The sequence below is a fragment of the Hoplias malabaricus genome, chromosome 1, assembly GCF_029633855.1.
Source record: "Hoplias malabaricus isolate fHopMal1 chromosome 1, fHopMal1.hap1, whole genome shotgun sequence".
NCBI lineage: Eukaryota > Metazoa > Chordata > Actinopteri > Characiformes > Erythrinidae > Hoplias > Hoplias malabaricus.
In genome coordinates, this window is record NC_089800.1 from 62,979,374 (window position 1) to 63,003,162 (window position 23,789).

Sequence of the window (23,789 nt, forward strand, 5' to 3'; positions counted from 1 at the left end):
TGAAATCTCCTCCTCCTCCTCCTCCAGAGGATTTCATACTCGCCCCATCCCCATCCCCACCCTCTTCCTCATCTCTCTCTCTCCACCTTGCTTTCTTCTGCTCCAGGGAGCCAGACAATTGAGTGAAGGTCTTGGCAAATAAGTTGAGTATAAAAGTGCATCATATGTACATAAAAAGTATCTTCATAAATTAATTTGCTTTGTCTTATTGTTTATGTATATTATGGACAAAACTCATACCTTCCTTCATTGTTCTTTATTTCACCCAATAGTGTCAGAAAAATCTCCAACCTGCAGCATTATTATTAGGTAGTAAACATGCTGGAAGTAGGAATGCTGATATTTGTCCATTTGGCACTGACTTGTGTGGTCAGGAGTCTCGGAATTCATCTTTTATTTTGAGTAGAACAGTAAGGGGTGGACAGCTAGACCAGAAAAAGCACAGGCTCAGAATAGGCAGCATGAGAAACAAACCACACACTTCTCTGGGCAAACTGGATTATGAAATTCCAGCAGCAAAGCATTGCTATATCTAATTTTCAATGAGAAAGCAAGAAAACATAAGACAACATCATGGATGTAAACCAAATAATTCAGGGGGAAGGTCAGTTCCATAGACTTTTTTTTGTCCATAAGCTTCCTTCCCCTCACTCTCTTTCACCAGTTCCTCACACAACATTTGTCCTCTGTATAATGGTATGGTGTTTGCAGTAATGTTGGAATGCATGGTTTAGGGGTCTATATGTGGATTCACTGCATTCTTCACACTGCTGAATGACAGGACTGCAGGAAGCTGTTGTAAAGAGCACACTTAGGTGGACAGTGTCAGCAAACAGACACTGTTCCGCTCCTCTGGCTTAGTCTCATACACAGTGGACCACAGAGAACAGACTGAACAGAGGGGCTTCACAAGCACCTAAGGTAATATAACATTCAGGGACACAAAAGACATAATCAGTATCTTCTAAAATATGTGTAAGGGTAATATCCACGATATGAGTATATAGGTATATATTATATTTTCTGTAACTATAAAATTCATTCAGTTATGACAGGGAAGAGTTGAATTGTGGACCTTTATATGAATCATTTTCATAATGAAACTTAAATATATACGTATATATTTTTTGACTGATGATAAATCAGTAGGCCTGGAAATTTGTGAGAGGGCATGTAGTGCTTCAGGAGATATTTCTGAGTAGAGAGATAAGATCACTCATTTTAAAAAGAAAGGAGAAAATGAAAGAAAAAAAACATAATTTAAGAAAAAAGTGTTTGTGTTCACTGTGAGAAAACAATGCTATGGATGTGTAAGGATGTGATTCTGTCAAGGAGCCAATATTGAGAACAAGAAAGATAAGTTGCAGATAAAACAAGCAAACTAATAAAAAGACATTAACATAACTGAAAGTGTTTGGGTTGTTTTTTGTACCAGAAAGTTCAAACTTCTTCTGTGTCCTAGAATGGAAGCTGTAATAATTGCAAAGGTGGTGGGTGGATAAGAAATGTAGATACATTTAATGTTATTTTCTGTTGCTGAGACAATGATTTTCTGTGTAATACATGTCTTGATGCTGAACAATAAATGAACGTATTACCTAATGAGTGAAGGGTGGTGGGTGATGTTGGAATTCTGAAAACTCAGTGCATTTTTTGGCTTTGTGGGTTTATTACTTTCTCTTCTTAAACTCAGAGCTGGGAGGTGTGAGTGTGTATTTGTGTGGTGGGGGTGGGGTCTGTGAAAAAGGAAAAGCTTAAACTAATAGTGGTCATCCCAAACACAACATGGCTTTGGGTTTTGTTTGCACAGGGGCCAGACATGCTACGTGAGGCACGTCTGTGCGAGCTCATCACTGCTGCACTGATACAGGCCTCCTGAGGAAGGTGCAGTCTCTGATACTCTCTAACTGGGGTATTGTAGTGTAAATGGAGTAGGGCTGAAAGAGTTTTTATATCATAATCACAACTGTGCCGTTTTAAAATTGTAAGTGGTGAAATTTTTTAATTATAGCGTCAATCATCCACAGTATTCTCCTAAAGTGTTGTGATTTTTAGTCCAGTGACAGAGTGGATGACCTTCCTGTGGATGAGTTAAACCAATCAGAATCAGCCTAGTAGCTATGCTCTATGAAAGCTTGTATAATCTGCATAGGAAAGCCTGAAATTAAATGGGCTGGTCAGCTGAACATAAGCCATACACCCAGTATTGAGTCTGGAGCAGTGAAACTGTTCTTTAGATGGTTGATGGCGCTCCAGTCTTTACAATGCAAAGAGGTGGAATGACCTCAAAATGGAGAAAAAAAGGCCAAATAATCACAATTTGACTAATCACATGTTGATTAATCACAATGTTGATCATTGAGATGGTAATTAGATATTTCCCCCAAATTTCCAGCACTAGTTTGAACTATGAATGCTTTATGCTGACAGTATAAGCTACGAGAAAGAAGGCAAGAATCTGCAAATGCTTTTCCTGCAGCTAAATGTCCTCTCAGCATGCAGCTGAAAGCAGCTACCCCATGCTTGCGCAGACACGGCACATACCACTTCAACTGCCCTCCTTATTGTTTTCCTTTGGGTCCTCTCTCATCCGCTCTCAAACATCACATCACATGAGTCTGTCCATTTGCAGAAAAGGGCTCTTTCCCTCTTCTGAGGCTCATCAGAGTCATAACAGCCTTAAAAAAGACTTGGCAGCACTTTTACAGATGGCCTAAAAAGTAAAGAAACTAATTAGATTCAGGGAAAGAAAAACAGTTTACAAGAACCACAGTTTAAAACAATGCGTTAAACTGTAGTGGTCAAGATTTCATTCATTCATTTTCTGAAGTGCTTGATCCTGTTCGATGTCGTGATGGGTGTGCATCCTCCTGAAATCATTGGGTACAATGCAGGAACACACGCTAATCAGGGCAACAGTCCATCACTAATTAAATGGTTTATATAATTGTATGATACATTTTGGTGAAATCACAGAGCACATTCTCAAATGAGTGTTATGAGATGCGACTGTGGTGTATGAATTCCAAAACCACAAAAGATTCCATCCCACTTTAAATAGTTCAGGACCCTGCTGTGGAAAACCCCTTTTAATAAAAATAAATCTTGCTCAACTAATTTTCATTCAAGTTAAGTTTTTTTTCAGTTTCTGTAAAGACAGATGCAAATATAACACTGGCTCAATTCATATTCAGAAATTCAGGTGAAAATATCCTGTACCTTGCAAAGCTTAAGGCCCTCATGTCCAGCATTTGTATATTGTGAGGAATAAAGTCTTTAAGACATTTTTATTCCCTAAATTGGACCGAAACAGGAACGGGGTGTGTTATTTGTTTATATAGAACATTTCATATATGGAATGCACTCCCAGTGCTTCAGAATGAGAAGCCCAATTAAAGCACAGTAGGGTTTAGGTGCTTTTTAAAATTCCATGTCATGGGTGCCTGGATTTCTAGGAGGGAATTCCATAGATTAGAAGCGTAAACAACAAAGGCAGCAGCCTGTAATCTGTTCTGGGTTCATTAACAACCCAGTCAGGAATCAGAGCAACTTGCTTGAGGGTTTTGTAATATTACAGCTACAAAAAATATTATAAAACCTTTTCTAAATTAAAATGTACAAGAGTACAAAAGACACATTATATGGAGATTATATTACAAGTACATGAGCACAATCCTTTCATGCGCTGCATCAATAAACTCAGCAAGACTATGTAAGGGCACAGTTGAAACATATTTTTCATTTAAAAATATAAGGCAGTATGATCTTAGCCTACATTTTGGACCACATTCTGTTTTCCTTAAACTTTTAGAACTCTAAGTTTTCTATCATTGAAACACTACGTGATATAATTAAATAATTAGGTAGATAAATATCAGAAACTGGCTGTAACCATCTATTCAAATTTAAATAATCTACAAGGTGGACCACAATCGTCATGCCTTTAAGACAGATTGCTGCTGGGAAAGAAGCCTCTCTGCCTCTCTGCATCAGTGCAAGGTGCTTTTTGAGGACATGACTAAACCGGAGAACCTGACCTGCACATTTACAGGATATTCCACCACCTCATATCCCGTACTGCCATCCTGATTTCACTGTCATGCGTCTGTTATCCTTCTCCACCTGCTGCCTGTGATGTAAACAGTAGCAGGAGAAGGCAGGCCTGGGAAGTGCTCCAGTCTCCAGTTCAATCCCCCAGAGGACGTCTGAGACACGGTTAAGATGTAGAGTTGTGGCTTTAGGGTCTTTTTTTGTGTCACTTCCTATTTACGCCTGAGATGACAGTCCTCGTCACGTCTTTAAGGCCAACAGGTGTTGAGGGTTTCCTCTCATATTGCCCTCCATTGTGTCCATACTTTGTTTTTGAGGAAGTCCGGCACAGCGTTTGTGTGTGTGTTTGTTCAGTCACACGTGGAGTATCACTTGGTCTGAGAATTCATAAGTACAGTACCAGTAAAATGTTTGGACACGCCCACTAAGGGAGGGTTTCCATTTATTTGGGCTATACATGTTTTATATACGTTTTATACTTTAAATTCTTAAAATTAGCCACCTTTTGCTTTGATGACAGCTTCGCACACTCTTGCCATTCTCTAAGTCAACTTCATGAGGTCGTCACCTAGAATGGTTTTCAGTGAACAGCCGTGGCCTTGTCAGGAGTTAAATTAATAACTTGGACCATAACATGGGTTGTACATAGGTAGGGCCTTTACACAGTTCTATACAGTCAATAACCATATTTCACCAGTGACTAATGAGGAGACGTGTTCAAACTTTTGACTGGCACTGTATGTCACAAGGAGGTGAAATGTGAGGAGTGACACTGTCTGTCACATGCTGACTTTGTTTTCATCTACAAAGTTGAGGCTGATATTTCCTTCATCTAAACAGGGAAAAGGGGGTATAATGCCCCCTACTGTAACATTTTTTATGAAGCCCATATTTATAAGCATTTATCAATATGGATATAAATCTTTATATGCTTTGAAAATATACTTAATTACTCTAATAACACCTCATAAGACTTTTATAATGTGCTTTTTTTTAATATACACATGTCATAGGTGTTATAAATCACCTATGATACATATTAACAATCCTAAATTTTTAAAATGCAATCACTAAGTGCTTCAAGTACAGTAAACGAGGAAAAACTTTACTTTTGATACTCAATGATGACATTTTAAACATTTCTAATGTTTTTAAAATCCTTAACATGTATTACGTATTACAGATGCTTTTATAAGGCACATATTAGGCACAGGTCATTATCAATTTAAAAGTCATTATAATGAATAGTGACAATTGTATAACTCTATGATTTATCAGTTACAAAATAATCAATTATAGCTCATTATAGGAACCTGATGAGGCATTATTTGAGTGTATATGTATGCTTACAAATTAATAACTGAAAAGACTTATATAATACGGGCGTCATAGAAAGTGTTACCGAAATATTTCCAGTTAATGCAAAATTAAACCATATCAATAATATTTTAGCACCTACAGAAATATGATGAAGCCTTCTTACATTAAGAACATTTCTAGTCTTTGTGACATTTCAAAAACTATTTGACCATAGTATAACACAGGCTTTACAAAAGCTCTTTTTCTAACTTAGCCTCTTTATTATACTCTCTCTCTCTCTCTCTCTCTCTCTCTCTCTCTCTATATATATATATATATATATATATATATATATATATATATATATATATATATATGGAACACAGAAATTTAGAATATATTTCATTTTGCAGCATGGTCAATAAGCATTAGGACACTCAAGGCTGTGCTTTAGTGGTTATGTACAATATCTATAACTTTACATAGTTAAAGCCACTGATCCAGTTATAGATGAGATGAAGTGAAAAGGCCGGGAAAAACTGCTGTTCATTTCAATAAAGTCCCCAGTAGGGAACAGAACCTCTGATGGAGCTCAAGCTGGAAATGAGTGCAGGGAGACCCTGTGTTTATGTAAGACCTCATTTCATCATTCTCTGCTAGCGATGGGTCAAAAGCCTGAGGCCGCCTGGACGTAATAATACAAGGTATGGAAAACAGTGTTATTTTTGTGTGAGTCTATGCATTGTGTAGAACTGTGTCCACTGGGGTTTGGTGAACAAATGAAGCGAGGAAGAGTGTGTGTTTGTCCAAGTGTTTCCCCAAACTGAAATAAATATTACGGGTTCCTACACATGCTTCAGAGCCAATGGAGGAAAACTACAACTAGTTAATTGATTCATGAAGTTTGTTTTTCAATGGGAAATTTTCCTATGAAATTATAAATCACCAACAGGAAATGTGCACTCATCATGCTGAGAACACAGAGCAGTGACTGACACTGAGAAGAATATGTACAGTTCAATTGTGTTTGTTTTAACGAACATTTGCAAAGTCAGGGGCCTTTCAAAAACACAGTTAATCAGGGAGGCGTTACACCTCTCAGACCCCTGCAGGAGCACTATTGTTTATTATGGAAGGCAGCAAAATATTTTTTTGCACCCAGTAATAAGTTTGTATGTCCTCAGGGTTGAAACTGAAGAGTTTTTTTAAAAAGATCTGTACAGTGTGCACACAAACACACAACTCATGCCCCCCGTCACACACACAAACACATTCTTTTATACACCCCCACACACACACAAAAAAAAATCTCTGAAACAAAAAAAACAAAAGTGCTTGACAAATCTTAAACACACAATTGATACGACGGCATTCACAACATTTTTTGTTCAGTATAGGTTCTTGTAATGTCATTACATGTAGTGACTTAATGAGAATTATTTTATTTGTGCTAAATTAATTACCAATGATTCCAGGTAGGCTACATAACAAAAGGGACCTGCCCTGGGTGAAGTGGTTGTAGATTTAATTAAATGTTTTCTTGTTTAGCTCAATTTGAAAGGCAAGGAAATACATTTTTAAATGAATTTATATGCAATATGACATTCTCCACCCCACCCCACACCCAACTAAAAACTCAGTAACTGTGAGATAAATATGACATTAATCAGTCTATTCCCACTATAGTAGAAACTTCAGTGTTTGCAAACAAGTCTTATTTAGTTCCTAAGAGTTCATTTAGTGGGTAAGATTTCAGAAAGCCTTGCTATAAAATGTAAAACAATTAGTTCTAATTGTAGACTACCCTGACCCTGAACTGGATAAGCAGTTAAAGACAATGAATGAATGAATAATTGTGGTCTGAAGGATGCCTTTTCCTTTAAAATGTGTATTCTGAATTTAAGTAATTTGTTTTTTTTCTCTTTCTCCTTCTCACCAGTATGTGATTGTAGTCCTGTGATTGTTCAATGCAGAGTCATTGAAGTAAATCATTGTATAGCCCCACCCATGAGTGTGTGTGTGTGTCTTTGTGAGTGTCTTTGTGAGTGTGTGTGTGTGTGTGTGTGTGTGTGTGTGTGTGTGTGTGTGTGTGTGGCTATACAGAGCTTAAATGTCACTATGTTAAACAACCACAAGATTACAATCACAAACAGGTGAAGGGATTAAGATTGTTTATACAATGTCATTTGTCCAGGGATGAGATATTTTAGGTGGTAACAGAACAAATTGCTGAAAATTTAATGCTGGCAAAGAAAGGGGCAGGACAAACAGCTTTTTGCTATAGGTTTTACAGTAGCACTTCTCTGGCTTTAGGTTGCTCTTTGCTCACTACATGTAACCCTAAGCCTTGGGCACCCATGACCCTATTACCGGTTCCACTGGTTGTCCCCCCTTGGGCAACTATTAGTATGTATTAACCACTGTATAAAAGGAACACTCCACATGGTCTGTTGTTTTTGGAGATGCTCTGACCAGATCCTTTTCTTGCTTCCAACACATCGACTTTGTTCATCTTACTGTTCATGTGCTGCCTAATATTTTCCACACCAGGTGCCATGAATGCCAGGTGTAATGAGATAATGTGTTATTCATGTCCCCTCTCAGTGGATTTAATCTTTTTTTGCTGAATGTGTCCTTGGTCAATAACCAGGTCAAATCATTGCTGAACTGGACATAGGGTAGCATTGTAAAGAAAACTCACTGCAACTGTAATACAACAGTCAGCTAAAGCAGACTGTCCACTGGTGTGCCTCTTTAAGGTTTATTATTCTGTGAGCACTTCTTTAGCACTTTATTACAGCAACATGATGTAACTTAATCAGGGTTGGAGAGAAAGCTTAAGAGTATCCAGTTACCAGGGTATAAAGTAAGACATGCTAGGGGCAATCACAAGGTGAAATCCATCCGCTTCTCTGGTGTTTACATGAACTGCAGCCAAGCAAAATTATTTTTTTAGGTTTATTTATGTGTGTAGGAATACAACTACTCAAATAGCTCCTGTCACTGCCTCCTGTTGTAGAACAAGAGCCATGTGGAGGGGAAAGGAGGAAATGTGTGTGTGTCATCAAGAATAGGGGATGTTTTGGAGTTACAGAAAGTTAATATCTTAAAACAATACACAGCACAACTGGATGATGAGAATTTGGCAATGTCCTGTTGCCCTGCCACAGAGGAACCAGCTACTGAAAGAGCCCTGGGCTCCAGGGCCACAGTGCACTTGCTAAAGCACTGGCTCTGATTACCTCTGATAGCATCTGTTTGTTATTTTAATGCTGTCCATTAATGGTCTCTGGCACTGTGTCTGCCTGAGAGACAACGCAGTCCAGAAGGACACCAGCTCAATGAGCTCCAAGTCCATTAGTATCAAAGAGGGTTCATGGGTGACACAGGAAATCCTCATCCTGTGAATTAGAGAAGGAGTTATCAACACCTTATCAACGCATTATAACCCAAAATGCATAACGTATATGGAAACTGCTAGCCACTCCTTTGTTTTAAAATAAGCCTCACTGCCATAGCATTAACTGGAAAAACATATTATGAACCTGAATTATTATCACTCTTGGAATGCAGAGGCACATTTTTAAGTTACAATAATTTTTCAAATCAGCTTTGATTGAATGTTTATTATACACCATAACAGATGGGAAAATTGTCCACTTGTGTGACTGTGTGAGTGACTGGGTGAGTGTGTGATGCCCTGCAGTGGGCTGCTGCCCTCTCCAGTGTGTGTTCATGCCAATAAGCAGTGATTTTGGGTGGGTTCCACATCCTTTGTGACCCTGATTAGAATATAGTAATTACAGGATTTAGAAGAATGTAATGAATTAAAGAAGAATGAATGAATACCAGGTGTGGTAGGAATTGCTTTGAGTTCTAGAGTTCTCTGCTGGAAAAAACATTTAAAGAAACAATAAGATGTTTCATAACAAAAACCTAAATATTTCAGCTACACAATCATTGTGACTGGTCTGAAACAGGGAGAAAAGTAACCTCTGTAGTTGCTACTCTGTGCTCAGCACTGCACAATCTTTTTCTAAGTAAGCACAATGTCAATTTCACACTGGTTGCAGATCAGCTTGTGTTAAAACCCAATGCCAGGTTGTTAAAGTTTTGTTATAAATATTATATATTATATAGTTGACAGCTTATGGGCTCTGGTGACTGCATGCATTGTCAGTAGAATTGTTCAGTCACATTGCTCTCAAATGTGGTGTTTTATTTTCATTGGCTGACCACAGGATAAACACATTAACTGAGACACTTCAGGATGGCACAGATAAGATTTCATACTGACATAGGACTAATGGATATATCCCCATTGCTGCTGATTTTTTATTTAAATTGAACAAATCTGACAACCTGGGCCTGATATATATGTATATATTTGTATATATCTTGTGCAACTATATTATTAATTATATAAAATATTATGATTAACAATTTGTGAAAGGAGACCATGGGAATCGAAACTTACCGTCTCTCTGGATAAAAGCAAAAGAAAATAAAGCTCAGTGAATCAACTCAGATGCACCAGGCTGATAAGAAAAGGGACAAATTTGGAAATGAATGACTGAGTTGAAATGACTAATGTAAAAAATGATGATAGAAGAGAATTAGGGGATTTCCCAAAAACTGAAATGTTATTGATAGAATGGTTTATTTATTCTGGGATACAGTCTGCTTGTTACAAATACAGGAGGAAGTCTAGTCAACAGTGTAAACACAGACATGAGTAGTAAGTTGTTACATTTACACAAGTGCATGTAATAATTATATTCTTCATAAATACTCATGGATTTGTAGTTTCATGAGTAGTACTTAGAATATTACTGAATAAAGGAATCTGCTTTTTTACTCTGTTAGATTTATTTATCCTTTTGTATTTAATTGTTTTATTGGTGACATCAGCCTTTCAGCTTCATGATTGGTCACATGTGAATTAAGACTCAAAGGATTCAAAAACAAAAAGATTACTTTATTCTGATAGATGATGGATTTATTGAGCATTTTCACTGCAGTTCTATGTGTTACTCTGTACGTAAGTAGTTTTTGTGCTGCCACATTTGTTCTTCTAGTGATTTAGGAAAATATTTGCGTAATTGATTTGTTTGTACCTCATACACCTTCTACATCTTTCATATAGCTGCATTAATTTCCTCGATGCCACAATCAGATAGTTAGTATAGCTTGCCTTGTGAAGTGAACAGATCTGTGAGCAAGTAGGAGGAGGCTGCAGGAGACACAGCTGAAAAAGGCAGATGTTGTTTCAGTTCTAGGCTCATAATAAAGCTAAATGTCCATCTTATCAGGGAAACAGGACATGGCCCTGGGCATCAGTGATTACATAACCTCACGCTTCCTCAGCCTCTGTTTGATCAACCAATCATTATTCCTCACTTACATTGTGTACATGGCTCAAATGAAGAAATGATTTTGATTTTGATCTAATAATTTGCATAAATAAAGCAAGTATTTATATATCTGCAAGAGAAAGAGAAATGTATTTATTACGAATTCATTCATAACCACCTACTAGTGATCCTATTAAAACACAAATGTTTAAATATTTCAAACCATTTTTAAAAAGAAGAAAGTAGTCTAAATATAAAATGTCCTAAGATGTTTCTTGGCTTGGATACATACACACAGTTCTAGGAAACAGCTCATACTGATCCTGTATTAAGAGTGCTAAAATTAATTCATTCATTTCTTTAACCTAGTTCCACCCACATGTTAAGACTCAGTCACACAATGTTACAAAGCTGGGAGGGCAAAGAGTAGTAAATATTTTCTTTCTCCAAGGCACCTGGAGCCAAGCATTATTCTCTTTTTCCAAAAAATATGGTGTTGGCCAGCCCAATACATGAGATGAATACTAACTGCCCAGTTTTATTACTATGACCAAGAGGGCCCTTGTTAGTTAACTAACTAATTTACTAATTTGCAAGCTAATGCTTGAAATTTTACTGCTGCTGAATAACTTCTAAAGTAGCTGATATTGTGTACATGGTCACTTGTGCTTGAGTAATAAGATAGATTGCTGTATAGTTTTGGAACCATGTAAGTGGGGACAGAATGAAAGTGAAGGAAATTTTTTCTTAATATGTAATTCCAGTGAGATGAGTACTTTAAGGTACTTGGTGATGTTAATTTATTATTATTATTATTATTGTTGTTGTTGTTGTTGTTGTTGTTTATAAGAGGAGTATGGTTTAATAGTGCAAATTCCAGGCACAGCTTGAAGGAAAATCTGGTCTCAGATAACACAATAAGACTTTTATTGTGACACTGCTGGTAATCTGGAATTAGCAAGTATTTCTGATGAGGGCACTGATTTCAAAATTAAGATTTGGCATGAAAGCATTATTATATAAGTAAGGTAATGGGGGGCTGCATTTTTTCTTGTTCATGTTTTGCTCTGTTTGCTTTGGTTCTGATTATTGGGCCACTCTTGCTTTTACGTTTCTTCTTCTTCTTCTTCTTCTTCTTTTTCTCTGCTAAAACTGTTTGTGGAGCCCAAACCATAAGTCATCCAGACCCCACATTTGGAGGGTAGGTACAGTTGGTTACCCACTACTCAGGCAAGTAAAATTACCCCAATTAGCCTGGTGGCGCTATAGAGCAAAGTTTTGCCTTTTGGCCCATATCTCTTTAATGATGCCCTGATAGCAAAGAGATGGCGGAAAACTGTTGGCCCACTGAGGGCAAAGTTGGAGGTCCGCTAGTGTTTTCTGGGCTGACCACTGGTGATTAAACAGAATTTTAGACAAAATGTCACATTTTAGCACTTTTCCATTCACAGTCCAATTTACATTTTTTTTCCTTCATTAGGTTCTCTTGTTATCCTTTATAAATAAGATTAGTAAATAATTTGAATCCAGCACAGTGTCAACATTTTAGCATAATCATTATATATCAGGCTTATACTCATTATTATATCTCTCATAGTTGTTGGTAATATTTGTATTAGTTTGTTTTCCAGAATAAAAGTCTCTGTGAATTTAAAATCTGTTTGAGGAGATTATAAATGAGTTATATCCTGTACAGGACAGTAATCTGAGTGGTCCGATGGTGGACCAGCAGTGGTCTACAGTCAGTGGTGTGCCAGCCTTTTTATGCCAGTGAACCGATATATGCTCGCTGTCTGGGTGGCACCTAGGCTGAAAATTCTTGATTTGGCTCATTGGGTGTTGACTCCTCCCACATACACCACTGTCATATTTGGCAAAAACCACAAAACCATAATTTTTCAACTTAAATACCCCAACAATATAGGTATCAAAATGTTCAGGGGAGTCTCTTGATTTCTAATCTTAATAAAATAATTTTGAAATTTATCAACAATATGGCAGCCATGTGCCAGATGTCATAGCCCAATTGTCATGAAAAACCAAGGATAACAACTTCTGTCTTTACCTTGTGCATAAATGTTTTATATCTTTTTATACAGTGCACCAAGCCTGACAGTTTCATATACAAATGTCCCTCATAAAAGTGGATTGAAAAATGCCCATTTTGAAATAACCACTGGGCTTTCAGTATTTGGTATTAAAAAAAATAAATAAAAATTTGCCTCTTTTGGCTGGAGTACAACAATCAATCCGTGGGGTAATGGGTGTGTTTTTAACCACTTCTGTAATTTATTTTGGATGTTCTAATGGTGATGAAATTTAAAACCCATTTCCCCAATGTCAACCTGAAACAGAATGTTAAATAAATGTTCATGAGTATTTTTGTTATAATGATAATAATTGAAAGAATTTGAAATACTTGCAACAATGGTGCTTGATTCCATATTACTCCACCATTTAAAAAGGCTCAAGATGTGATAGGTGTTCACCAGTCCCTGGTAGTGTAACATGCAAGTAACTGGCTTCTTGACCCATAAGTTCAGGGTTCAAATACTGAGCTGGGTTGCAGAAATGCTTTTGTGAATGCTGTTAGAACCAGTACTCTAGTAGTACTCTTCTCCCAATGATCCCAATCAGCCTGATGGTTGCACTAAAGTTCAACATTTTGGCCCATTTTGTTTGAATTCCAAGCTAGATTGCTGTGACAGAAAAATGCTATTATGAATGCTGTGAGAACCTTATATTCTGTTATATTCTGATATGGTGTTTTATTCTTGCTAATAATACCACAAACCTGAAATGCTGAATAAATTCCTATTTTTTCCCCCCTGCATAAAAACGTTTGCCCAGACCAAACAATAAAATTTAGCTTGCTTCCGTATTACTCCACCCTTTCAAGATGCTCAAAATAGGGCTTAACATGAGAGCAACGGCCTCCTGAGCCAGATTGACAGACATGGTTACAATTGTTGTGGCAGTCTTATACGTAGAGAATGTTACAGGAACTTGTTAGAATGAAAAGATAGCTGGTGTTCGTAGGAATTGATTCATCAATATTCAGTTTCAAACAGTGTAATGAATGATTGAGGAAAGCTGTGGTGCAAACTTTTAGTCCTTTACTTTTAATGCAGACAGTCAGAGGTTTAAATCCTGTGGCTGTTTAGTTTGGTGTATTTCATGCGTGACTCCTTATTCATCCCAACATTAAAAGAGTGCAATGAAAAATTGTCCAAGCACATTCCATGAGTGGAGCAACCTGTTACTGATTGACTTTGGAACTTGACTGCCTAGCTTCAAATCCCACAGATTCTTAAGTAGCTAAACTGGAATGTCAAAAGTTTTCTCATTTAAGGTTATTTTACAAATGGAACATACAATGTATATTTTGACGGAATTACTTCAAAGATTGCTACTCTAAAATGATGAATATGTTCATGCATGACTATATATTGACCCAAATTTTGAATAATGTAATAAATGCAGTGAAACACCAACAACGAGAGTAATGCTACCTGATAGCAGTTGGCTTTGTAACTGAATAGTCTTGGGTTCAAATTCAGCAGCTGGTTGATGTGCTGAATTGAACCTTTTTTAATGCAAACTTTCATATGTTGAATATTTCACAAGTGTATTCAAATCAGAAAAAAAAATTCAGTTAAAGCAAAAAGAGTTGCAATGAAACCCATGGTACCAAGTAATGCCATGTTTTGCTTGGCCCCCTGTAATTGCTACTTGTGGCTATATTTTATATCACTTTGTGAACTGAATCTTGCATAAGGTACATCTGCTCTGGTTTCAGTTCAATTGAGTGACGTCTTAATGGTTATTGAGATGTTGCAATTGCACTGCTTGTCTGTTTATGAGATAATCAGCCCTTCGTATTCATCAGTCTGACAGCCTGAAGAGGTGGCGTGAAAGTTTGTTATTCTTATTGTAAACTAGCTTCCCAGGAGTTCTACTTTCATATTTTTAAATTAAGCCTTGTTTTTGAACCACACCACCTCTGTTATCACCAAATTTTCATAGAAATCAGTTGGGTCATTTGGAGACTTCACTGTACATTACCTACAAAAACATTAAAAGTATCAGTAGTTAAATACGCTGTTTTTTTTCTAACTCACCCCAGAAATTGGTATGATAACCTGTGGGAAGAAGACTATTTAATTTAACTTAGCTTTATGTACTCTTATGCCATGTATACCAGGTGCCATATAGCCTTATGAACAAAGAAGTGTTTCCAAAATATCTATATAATGTGACATTGTTGCAATCAAACCAAACTGGGCAAGTGTATTTTTTTCCAGACCACCACTGGCTGCAAAGCATCTGTCTTAAAAGCATGAACAAAATTAAAAATATGAAAATACTGACTTTACAAAAAAAGCTTAAAATATTCTTGGAAGTTTACTTTTGTTGCATGAAGCATTCTATTGGTCAACGTTCATGGAAGTTTCACAGAATATCAAAAAAACAGCTGCTGTGCTCAAAAAATGTGTAAAAAATTAAAATAAACATAAACGCATGTAGAAGTGAAAGCCATTTTGGCCCAATCAATCACTTCAATTATTCATTCTCTTATTCACCTGGCACATGGGAACTGATTATTGGGCTTTTTGTGTTGTTGTTCATAAATGTGAAGTGGAAAGTACAGAAGTATAAGAGATACAAGGAAACAAGACACATTTTCACAGCTGGAGAAGCCTATTTGAGGGATCCCAATATGATCTTCATGATACAGGGATTTTCCCATAGCAGATGAGAAGCAGATGTATTCCTTGCTCAACCCTCCTCTTTCTTCTCCTTTTCACTTTGTCAACTGTCAACATGGCTTGACGTCAGAGTACGTACATCTCTGCTTTTCACTGTCCCTTACCCTCTCTCATCCACTCCCCCTACACATTTCTGCTCTGGCTTCCTCCTCCTCCTCTTACTATCTCTGTCTATCTCAACCCCCTCCAGCTGCCCCCAACCCCCAATTCCTCTGCCTCCTCCCGGTTCCCCAGGGTGAGTGAAGGAACACAAGCACCATGGGAAGGACGGTGGTCCCTGATCACATGACTAAAGCACCCCTCATTTTGTGGGAGGCATACAGGCCCTAGGTAGAGCTCTAAACTCCATGGACTCTGTCCAACCTCTCTTACTTTCTCATGGAGAAACGACAAAAAAAAAGAGAACAGTTCTATTATAGCGTCTCGCTTCTGTAGATTCCCACCCGAGATGAGTAAACTCAGTCTGCCTCTAGGTAAAAAAAAAGTTCCTGTGCCTAACCCTGACCAATTATTTTCCGCTGACCAACTGTTGATCTTGGAGATGCACTCTGCTCCTCCGGGGAACTCTTACATAGATCAGAGCAACAGCATGTGGACTGCTGCTGAGACCCTCCAACCCAGAAACATCTCAATTTCAATTGTGTCTCAATGGTTTGCAGCATTCTCCTGCACCATTATTCACTCTAGGCCTGACAGATGAATTGCTTTTACATAGAAATTTAAAAGTGCATTTTTCTAATTGTTCACACCCTTCAAATTTAAAATAAGGTAAAATCAATTGATATCAGAACTGATGAAAAGAGCCGGATCAATCAGAAGCAACCTCTCCAGAACTGTGTTCACAATTGTGGTGGCGTTTTTTGGCAAAGAACATGGGGAGTCTGAATTTATATAAAGTAATTTTAACAAATGGGGCGGCACGGCGGCGCAGCAGGTAGTGTCGCAGTCACACAGCTCCAGGGGCCTGGAGGTTGTGGGTTCAATTCCCGCTCCGGGTGACTGTCTGTGAGGAGTTGGTGTGTTCTCCCTGTGTATGCGTGGGTTTCCCCCGGGTGCTCCGGTGCTATCTCCCACAGTCCAAAAACACGTTGGTATGTGGATTGGCGACTCAAAAGTGTCCGTAGGTGTGAATGTGTGTGTTGCCCTGTGAAGGACTGGTGCCCCCTACAGGGTGTATTCCCGCCTTGTGCCCAATGATTCCAGGTAAGCTCTGGACCCACCGCGACCCTGAACTGGAAAAGCGCTTACAGATAATGAATGAATAAATTTTAATAAATGTCACTTACTAAAAGATCTCTCCTCCACTCCTAAAATAAAATGTTTATTTTTGAAATCTTCTTTTAACTGTAACTATCAATACAAAAGTCTATCTGAAGTGCTAGATCTCAGGAATGTCCTAATGCTTTTATTTTTCATGTTGATCATAATTTTGAATAATTTTTAATTTTGTCTTTTCGTTCATTGCTCTACTTTGTTTACCATTTAATCATTATTTTTAATTATTTATTACCTTTTTAATCATTATAATTGCATTTACACTGTTTACCCATTAATATTTCATTATATTTTAAACAATTTCTGTAATGCATTTTGAGCTTGAGATTATTATTGCTATTATTATTATTATTATTATTATTATTATTATTATTTTATTATTACTGATATTATTATTATTATTATTATTATTATTATTATTATTATTATTATTATTATTATCACTTGCCTTATCTCCAGCTGTGAGATACTCATTGGCCAGCATCTCAGAGTCCTGACCATGCTGAGTGTAAACAGATCCGTTTGGCTCTGCATGGGTCACAGGACTGCTGGACAAGCTGTCTGTAAACAAGGGGTTGGCAGAGGGAACAGGAACTCCCTATGGAGAGCATTTACAACATCGAAGGGAAAGTTTGCTGTGTGTGTCGAAGGGGGATGAGATATTAGGGGCTACAGATTTACATGGCTCTCCTGTGCTCATGATGCTGTGTATCTCTGCTAATCACTTTCCCTTGTGAAAACTTAAAACTGATACTTCACCAAATGAACCGAGTATAGGACTTAAGCCTGAATCAGCTACAGCTCTCCAAGGACCAGACTTATATTGCATAGTTGCCAACTATAAACAACGACTTATAACACTAATACGACTTAAACAATGTGCCACTCTGTTCATTCTGTGCCTGAAGCTGTAGCTGTTTACTCTCCTAACCCTATTTTAATACCTCAGGGAATACAGTCATATAGAAATAACCGGGGCAGTTTCTGGTCAGAAATGGCAATTTTCCAAGTCTGGAGACTGCCCTCGAGAGGATAAGTAGCAAATTACCATAACATCTGGCTATTACGTGCGCCATAAAGTGAGACAGTGGGAAGCAGTCCCAAACGATTTGCAGTGTTAGGTCAGGTGCACTTTGAAGTTATGCAACAAACCTAGCTTTGAGGAAAAGCCAGTCAGCCAGTGACCAAGGGATTAAGTGATGATTTCAAACAATCCTCAGAATGTGCAAACATTTGTGCGAAATGTATTCTCAAATTGCTCTCAGTGTCATACGTACAAGTCACTGGGTAGTGTGTAGTATTTGGGCTTGGTGTGTAGTATTTGGACTTGGTGTGCAGTATTGGGGCTTGGTGTGTGAAGTTCTCAAATCACTCTCAAAAGTCAAAAGTACAAGACAGAACCTTGAGCTAGTAGCCTGCATTACAAGTTATAAGACTCTGCTATCACAAACACAGAGCAGAATGAGCTGGTTCACTTCAGTAGATCACATTTTATGAGCTGTCAATGACTACCTCAATTCAAATAACGACCAGCAATTCTGCTGGGACATTTTTTCCAAAGTTGGTTTCTAAAAATCCATTTAGTCTCAAACATTTAATGTTGAGGTCTGGGTTGTGGGGCAGACATTATTGTTCTGAGAAAGCCAGCAACTAGTCTGAATTGCATTTTTTGTTTGCCATTGTCTGTTTCCTATTCTCAGCAATACTTTCTTGACAGCCCCACCTCCTTTAAGACCCATAGTCTTGTTGTATACCCTTAATGAAAGACAGAACAAATATGAGTTAATGCTGAAGTTCTTGCAGTACTATTTTTCTGACATCTTTAGCCATTTTGTCTTGTCTTGCTTTTTTCTTCTACTTTATCCTTTGCCATTTATTCCCTTTGTTCAATATATATTATCTCATAAAAGGAAAAAGGATACTTTGCAGTTAATGGCAAATAAACCTGAAGTTGAAAGGTATATTAAATATATGTAGAGTGTCTGACTAACTCCAGAGTACTGTAATATGTCTAAACTATTTCTGACTCAATGGGTGTGTTTGAACAATAAATGAGTATGTGTTAGTCATAACTATGTAAATGAATAGCTGTTTGATGAATGGGTCAGATTCACTTGCCTAAACAATTTTGCAGTGTTTTGACAATCCTTCCATTATCAGTGTGTTTAATGACTCAGGTAAAAGCACTTAAAGCATGAGCAGGGACCTGCTGCTCAAAGGAAATTCTTTGAAATGCTTCTAAACCAGGGTTCTTGGCACACTTTAAAGGGCACAGTGCCCTTGCCTGAATAGTAAGATGCTCACATAGTTGCAGAGATACCACTTACAATGAGCTGCCTTATTGCAATTTGTCCTACAAAAGGAGGGTTATAAATACTATGAGAGGGTTATAATCCTTAAATAAAAGGGTAACACTTTAAATTACAGCCTTGTGTGGTGTTCCTATCTAAGCTTGGAATAAAACCCTACACTCCAACTTGGAAGGCAGTGGTGCCTCACTCTATGTATTGTAGCATACTTGTCAAAACATGGCACACATGACTACAATTCCTCAAAACACTTGACAGTACACAACTTTTAATTTGATTTCACATCATACTACTGTGGTATAGTGATTATAATAAGTATGTGGGAGGAAAATAGGACAAAAAAATTAAAGAAACTGTTTAGTCATTTTACAGGTATGTCTTATTGAGTTTCATGCTCAATGAACATGCAGCGACTTGCACATGGACAGTGTTCTTGCTACAAAAAGGGAGGTCCATTGTGAACATCAGTGCTCAAGGCTGAGCAAGACAGTAAAGCTTTGTGTACAAAATCTTATATCAACCCAATCAGGACATTAGTCAAGTGTACTAACTGCATATGGCTAATGAACATTTCACTACTTCAAGATAAGAGGGCTCAGAAATACAGTTGTTGAGCCAGCAAGATACGGATAAGAAGTGCTTGGCATCTGCAATGTTTGTGTGAGCTTTAAGGTAAACGAGAAAAATAAAAGATAGCAGAATCAGTGCATATCAAATCTAAAAGTGAGCAGGATTTACGTCAAACTTAAAATGCCTCAGAGTGCTGAGGACATCTGGAGTGTGCAGAGCAAGGGCCATATCCCACAATATCTCATCTAGATCAACTACATAATGAATAATAGTAAGCATGTGATGTTGGAGATGTACTTGTAGGTCTTAATTGAATGTTTGGGCACCAAAGTTGTGTAATCTTGATGGCCATTAAAAATGCATTTGGTCTTATCGGGGCATGAAAAACATGTGTTCCACTAAGACCCAGTCTTTACTTTACTGTAAATGTACAACACTCTCTAATCATTGCCCACAGCCTTGTCCACTTTGCCTTATACTTTAACCTGCATGGAGTTCATTGGGTCTAACAAAAGGTAATTTGATTCAAAAGAAACGCTGTATGGTCAGTTAATCCCAGCAAGCACCTGTGTTTTTCAGCTCAGAAAGACCCTGATGCTGGAAAGAGGTGTGTTGATGAGGGTAAGATAATGATAGGGGGGTGGAAGAGGCAACTTGGTCATAATACCACCTCCACAATAAGAAATGCACTCAACAGCAGAACATCTGCAAGAACAGTATGTGTTGTTTGATGGCATGCTTCTGTAATCATTATATCACATCACAACACATTTTTTCCCTGAATAATACATTAGTATAATAATAGTTATGGCTAAATGGATTCTATTGGCTCTGAGCTCACTAACCTTATTATTGTTCAGTTGTTTTTACCTGAATATAACTGAATTTTTACTGAATACCAATCCTATGAAAAGTCCATCACTTTCAACTCAGACTGCCCAGGAGCATTTTTAAATCTTGTACTAAAAGATGGAAAACTAAAAGATAAATTGGTTTCATAGGAAGTGCCAAGCAGACATATATGTTTAAGAAGAGAATAAATTAATATAAGATTCTAAAAAAACTTACAGTAAATAAAGCCAAGGAATTCTTTAGCAGTTTTGTTTTAAAATGGCTCCCCCACTTTATATCTGAGGGACAGCTACAGTCACTTTCTTGTAACGTTCTTACAGACTTTACGGAATATCATTCATAGTGCATTGATAGTCATCTTTACACAATGCTGCAATCACAAATTTAAATGCCAGAGAGGCAAGAAGAGCACTGTACAAATAGTGACACAGTGTTGTCAAATTTCACTGTAATATATATATATATATATATATATTAATTATATATATATATTATATATTAAGGGCGTGTCACACTCCCGCGCTCATGCACAGGTTGAAAGTGAAAGTGATCAACACACATCTTGTCACATACCAACACCAATCATGAACACAAACACAAACACACACACACACAATAATCACCCCAAGACATCACAACAGTTGGCACAAAGTGTCACTGGTGGAATAGGGTCACTGACTGAATAGAACTGTGTACCACCCCTACCACGCATAACCCAAGTTATGGTCTCAAACACATTAACAAGGTGAGCAGTTCTATGAATTAACTCTTGACGAGGCCACAGCTGTTCACTGAAAACCATTCCAAGTGATGACCTCATGAAGCTTATTGAGAGAACACAAAGCTGTGATCAAAGCAAAAAAAGGTGGCTATTTGAAGAATTTAAAATATAAAACATATTCTTTTTGTTTGTTTAACACTTTTTTATTTACTACATAATTCCATATGTGTTCCTTCATAATTTTAATGTTTATGTATATATATATATATATATATATATATATATATATATATATATATAAAACACAGCAGTTTAGCTGGTATGAATCTAAATGTAGGGACCTCAGTATGCCGTGACAATCTCCACTTCCAGTGCAGAGATAACCTAGAGGGTTTGGACTGCAGGGGGTCCCACTGGACTCATGAGTCCCTCTGTTTCCCTCAAAGCCAACTAAACCATCATAATAGATTACTGATGACAAATAGTGTGATCATCTGCGGTCGTATTGTGGCTTGCGGTCGTATTGTGGCTTGCGGCCTCTGGTGCTGGTTGCTTGTTGGTGGAATTATATCCTTCCCCTCCTGCTATCTATGTAGGATAAACAATAAGGAGGGGGAAGGAAAGAAGGCTAAGCAGACACTAAAGGAAATGCCTCCTTAACTCGAGGAGGTAGCTACTGCATTTATGTTTGTAAATTGTCGCTCTTCTTTCTCGCTCTCCTCTACCAGCACAGCAGGCCCATATTCACCTCATCACCCACACTCTCTCTTCATATTCTCTACATATTTATTAACTCCTTAAACTCTAAGGTCTTGTCTGTGCCACTCTTCACTCCCAAACATATAGGCTACACCCTAAGAGTATATTTTAATAGATCTGTAAAATCCATTATTTTTAAACACCATTTACATTTTGAAATAACACAGCATATTCAAATCTTCTCATTCATATATTATTTCAAAATACATGTTCCTTGCAGACCATGACTGTTTCCAAATGAATCATATCAGGAAAGGTCTTTTAAGACAGCTGAGCATTTTTAATTGTACAGATAAAAGAGTGTCAAAGCTCACTTATACACTCAAAAATTAAAGAGTACCACTGACGACAAGGAATTGTATGCAAAACCCTCATTGGGCTGTGAGGCAGTGAAACTGCTTCCTTTGGAGTAATGAAGCACCATTAAACACTTATGAGATGTGCTGGAATGCTGTTCTTGAGCCAGAATTAATCAGCGAAACATCAGTACCTGACCTCACTAATGTTCCTGTGACCAAATGCAATCAGATCCTGCCATTAAATATATACACTCTAAAAAATAAAGCTTCCTGGATGGTTCTTGGCTTGGATTTACAGAGCAATTCAAGGAAAATCCTTTGCTTGTTGTGGCACTTCTGGTTATGAATTGTCTTTAAACTTTAAAAAAGGTTCACAGTCCTTTGTTCAGAAAAATGTATAAAAATGTCTATATCATTTTTGGTATATTTTGATAGGAAGGAGTATATAGTACATTGAATTCACTGATGTACCTAGATGATTTAATTTAAAGCTATTTTTTACAGCTCCCTAATGGCACAGGCTCTTAGAAATATTACTCACTCTACAGCTTTTGACCTATTACCACTAAGCTTTCCAGATCATTTACTTCATCCGCATATGAGTGGTGTATTATTTCTGGTATTGGTTGCTCATTTTAGTCTTCTTTCCTCATGTCTTGTCTATTGAAAAGAATCAGTAATATATTAAATATCCATCCATCCATCCATTATCCACCGCTTATCCGGGTCCGGGTCGCGGGGGAAGCAGTCGGAGCAAAGAAACCCAGACCTCCCTCTCCCCAGCCACCGACTCTAGCTCCTCCGGGGGTATACCGAGGCGTTCCCAGGCCAGTCGAGACATATAGGCTCTCCAGCGTGTTCTTGGTCTGCCCCGGGGCCTCCGCCCCGTTGGACATGCCCGGAACACCTCTCCAGGAAGGCGTCCAGGAGGCATCCGAACCAGATGCCCGAACCACCTCAGCTGGCTCCTCTCGACGTGGAGGAGCAGCGACTCCACTCCGAGTCTCTCCCGGATGTCCGAGCTCCTAACCCTGTCTCTAAGGGAGAGTCCAGACATCCTGCGGAGAAAACTCATTTCAGCCGCTTGTACCCGCGATCTCATTCTGCACCGATCCGCCTGTCAATCTCATGCTCCATCTTTCCCTCACTCGTGAACAAGACCCCGAGGTATTTAAACTCATCCACTTGAGGCAGGATCTCACTTCCAACCTGGAGAGAGCACTCCACCCTTTTCCGGCTGAGTACCATGGACTCGGACTTGGAGGTGCTGATCCTCATCCCTACCGCTTCACACTCGGCTGCAAACTGGTCCAGCAAGAGCTGGAGGTCCCGGCTCAATGAAGCCAACAAGACCACATCATCTGCAAAAAGCAGACATGGAATCCTGAGACCACCAAACCGGACACCTTCCGCCACTTGGCTAGAAAAGAAATTCTGTCCATAAAAATTGTGAACAGAACCGGTGACAACGGGCAGCCCTGACAGAGTCCAACTCCGACTGGAAACCAGTCGGACTTACTGCCAACCATACG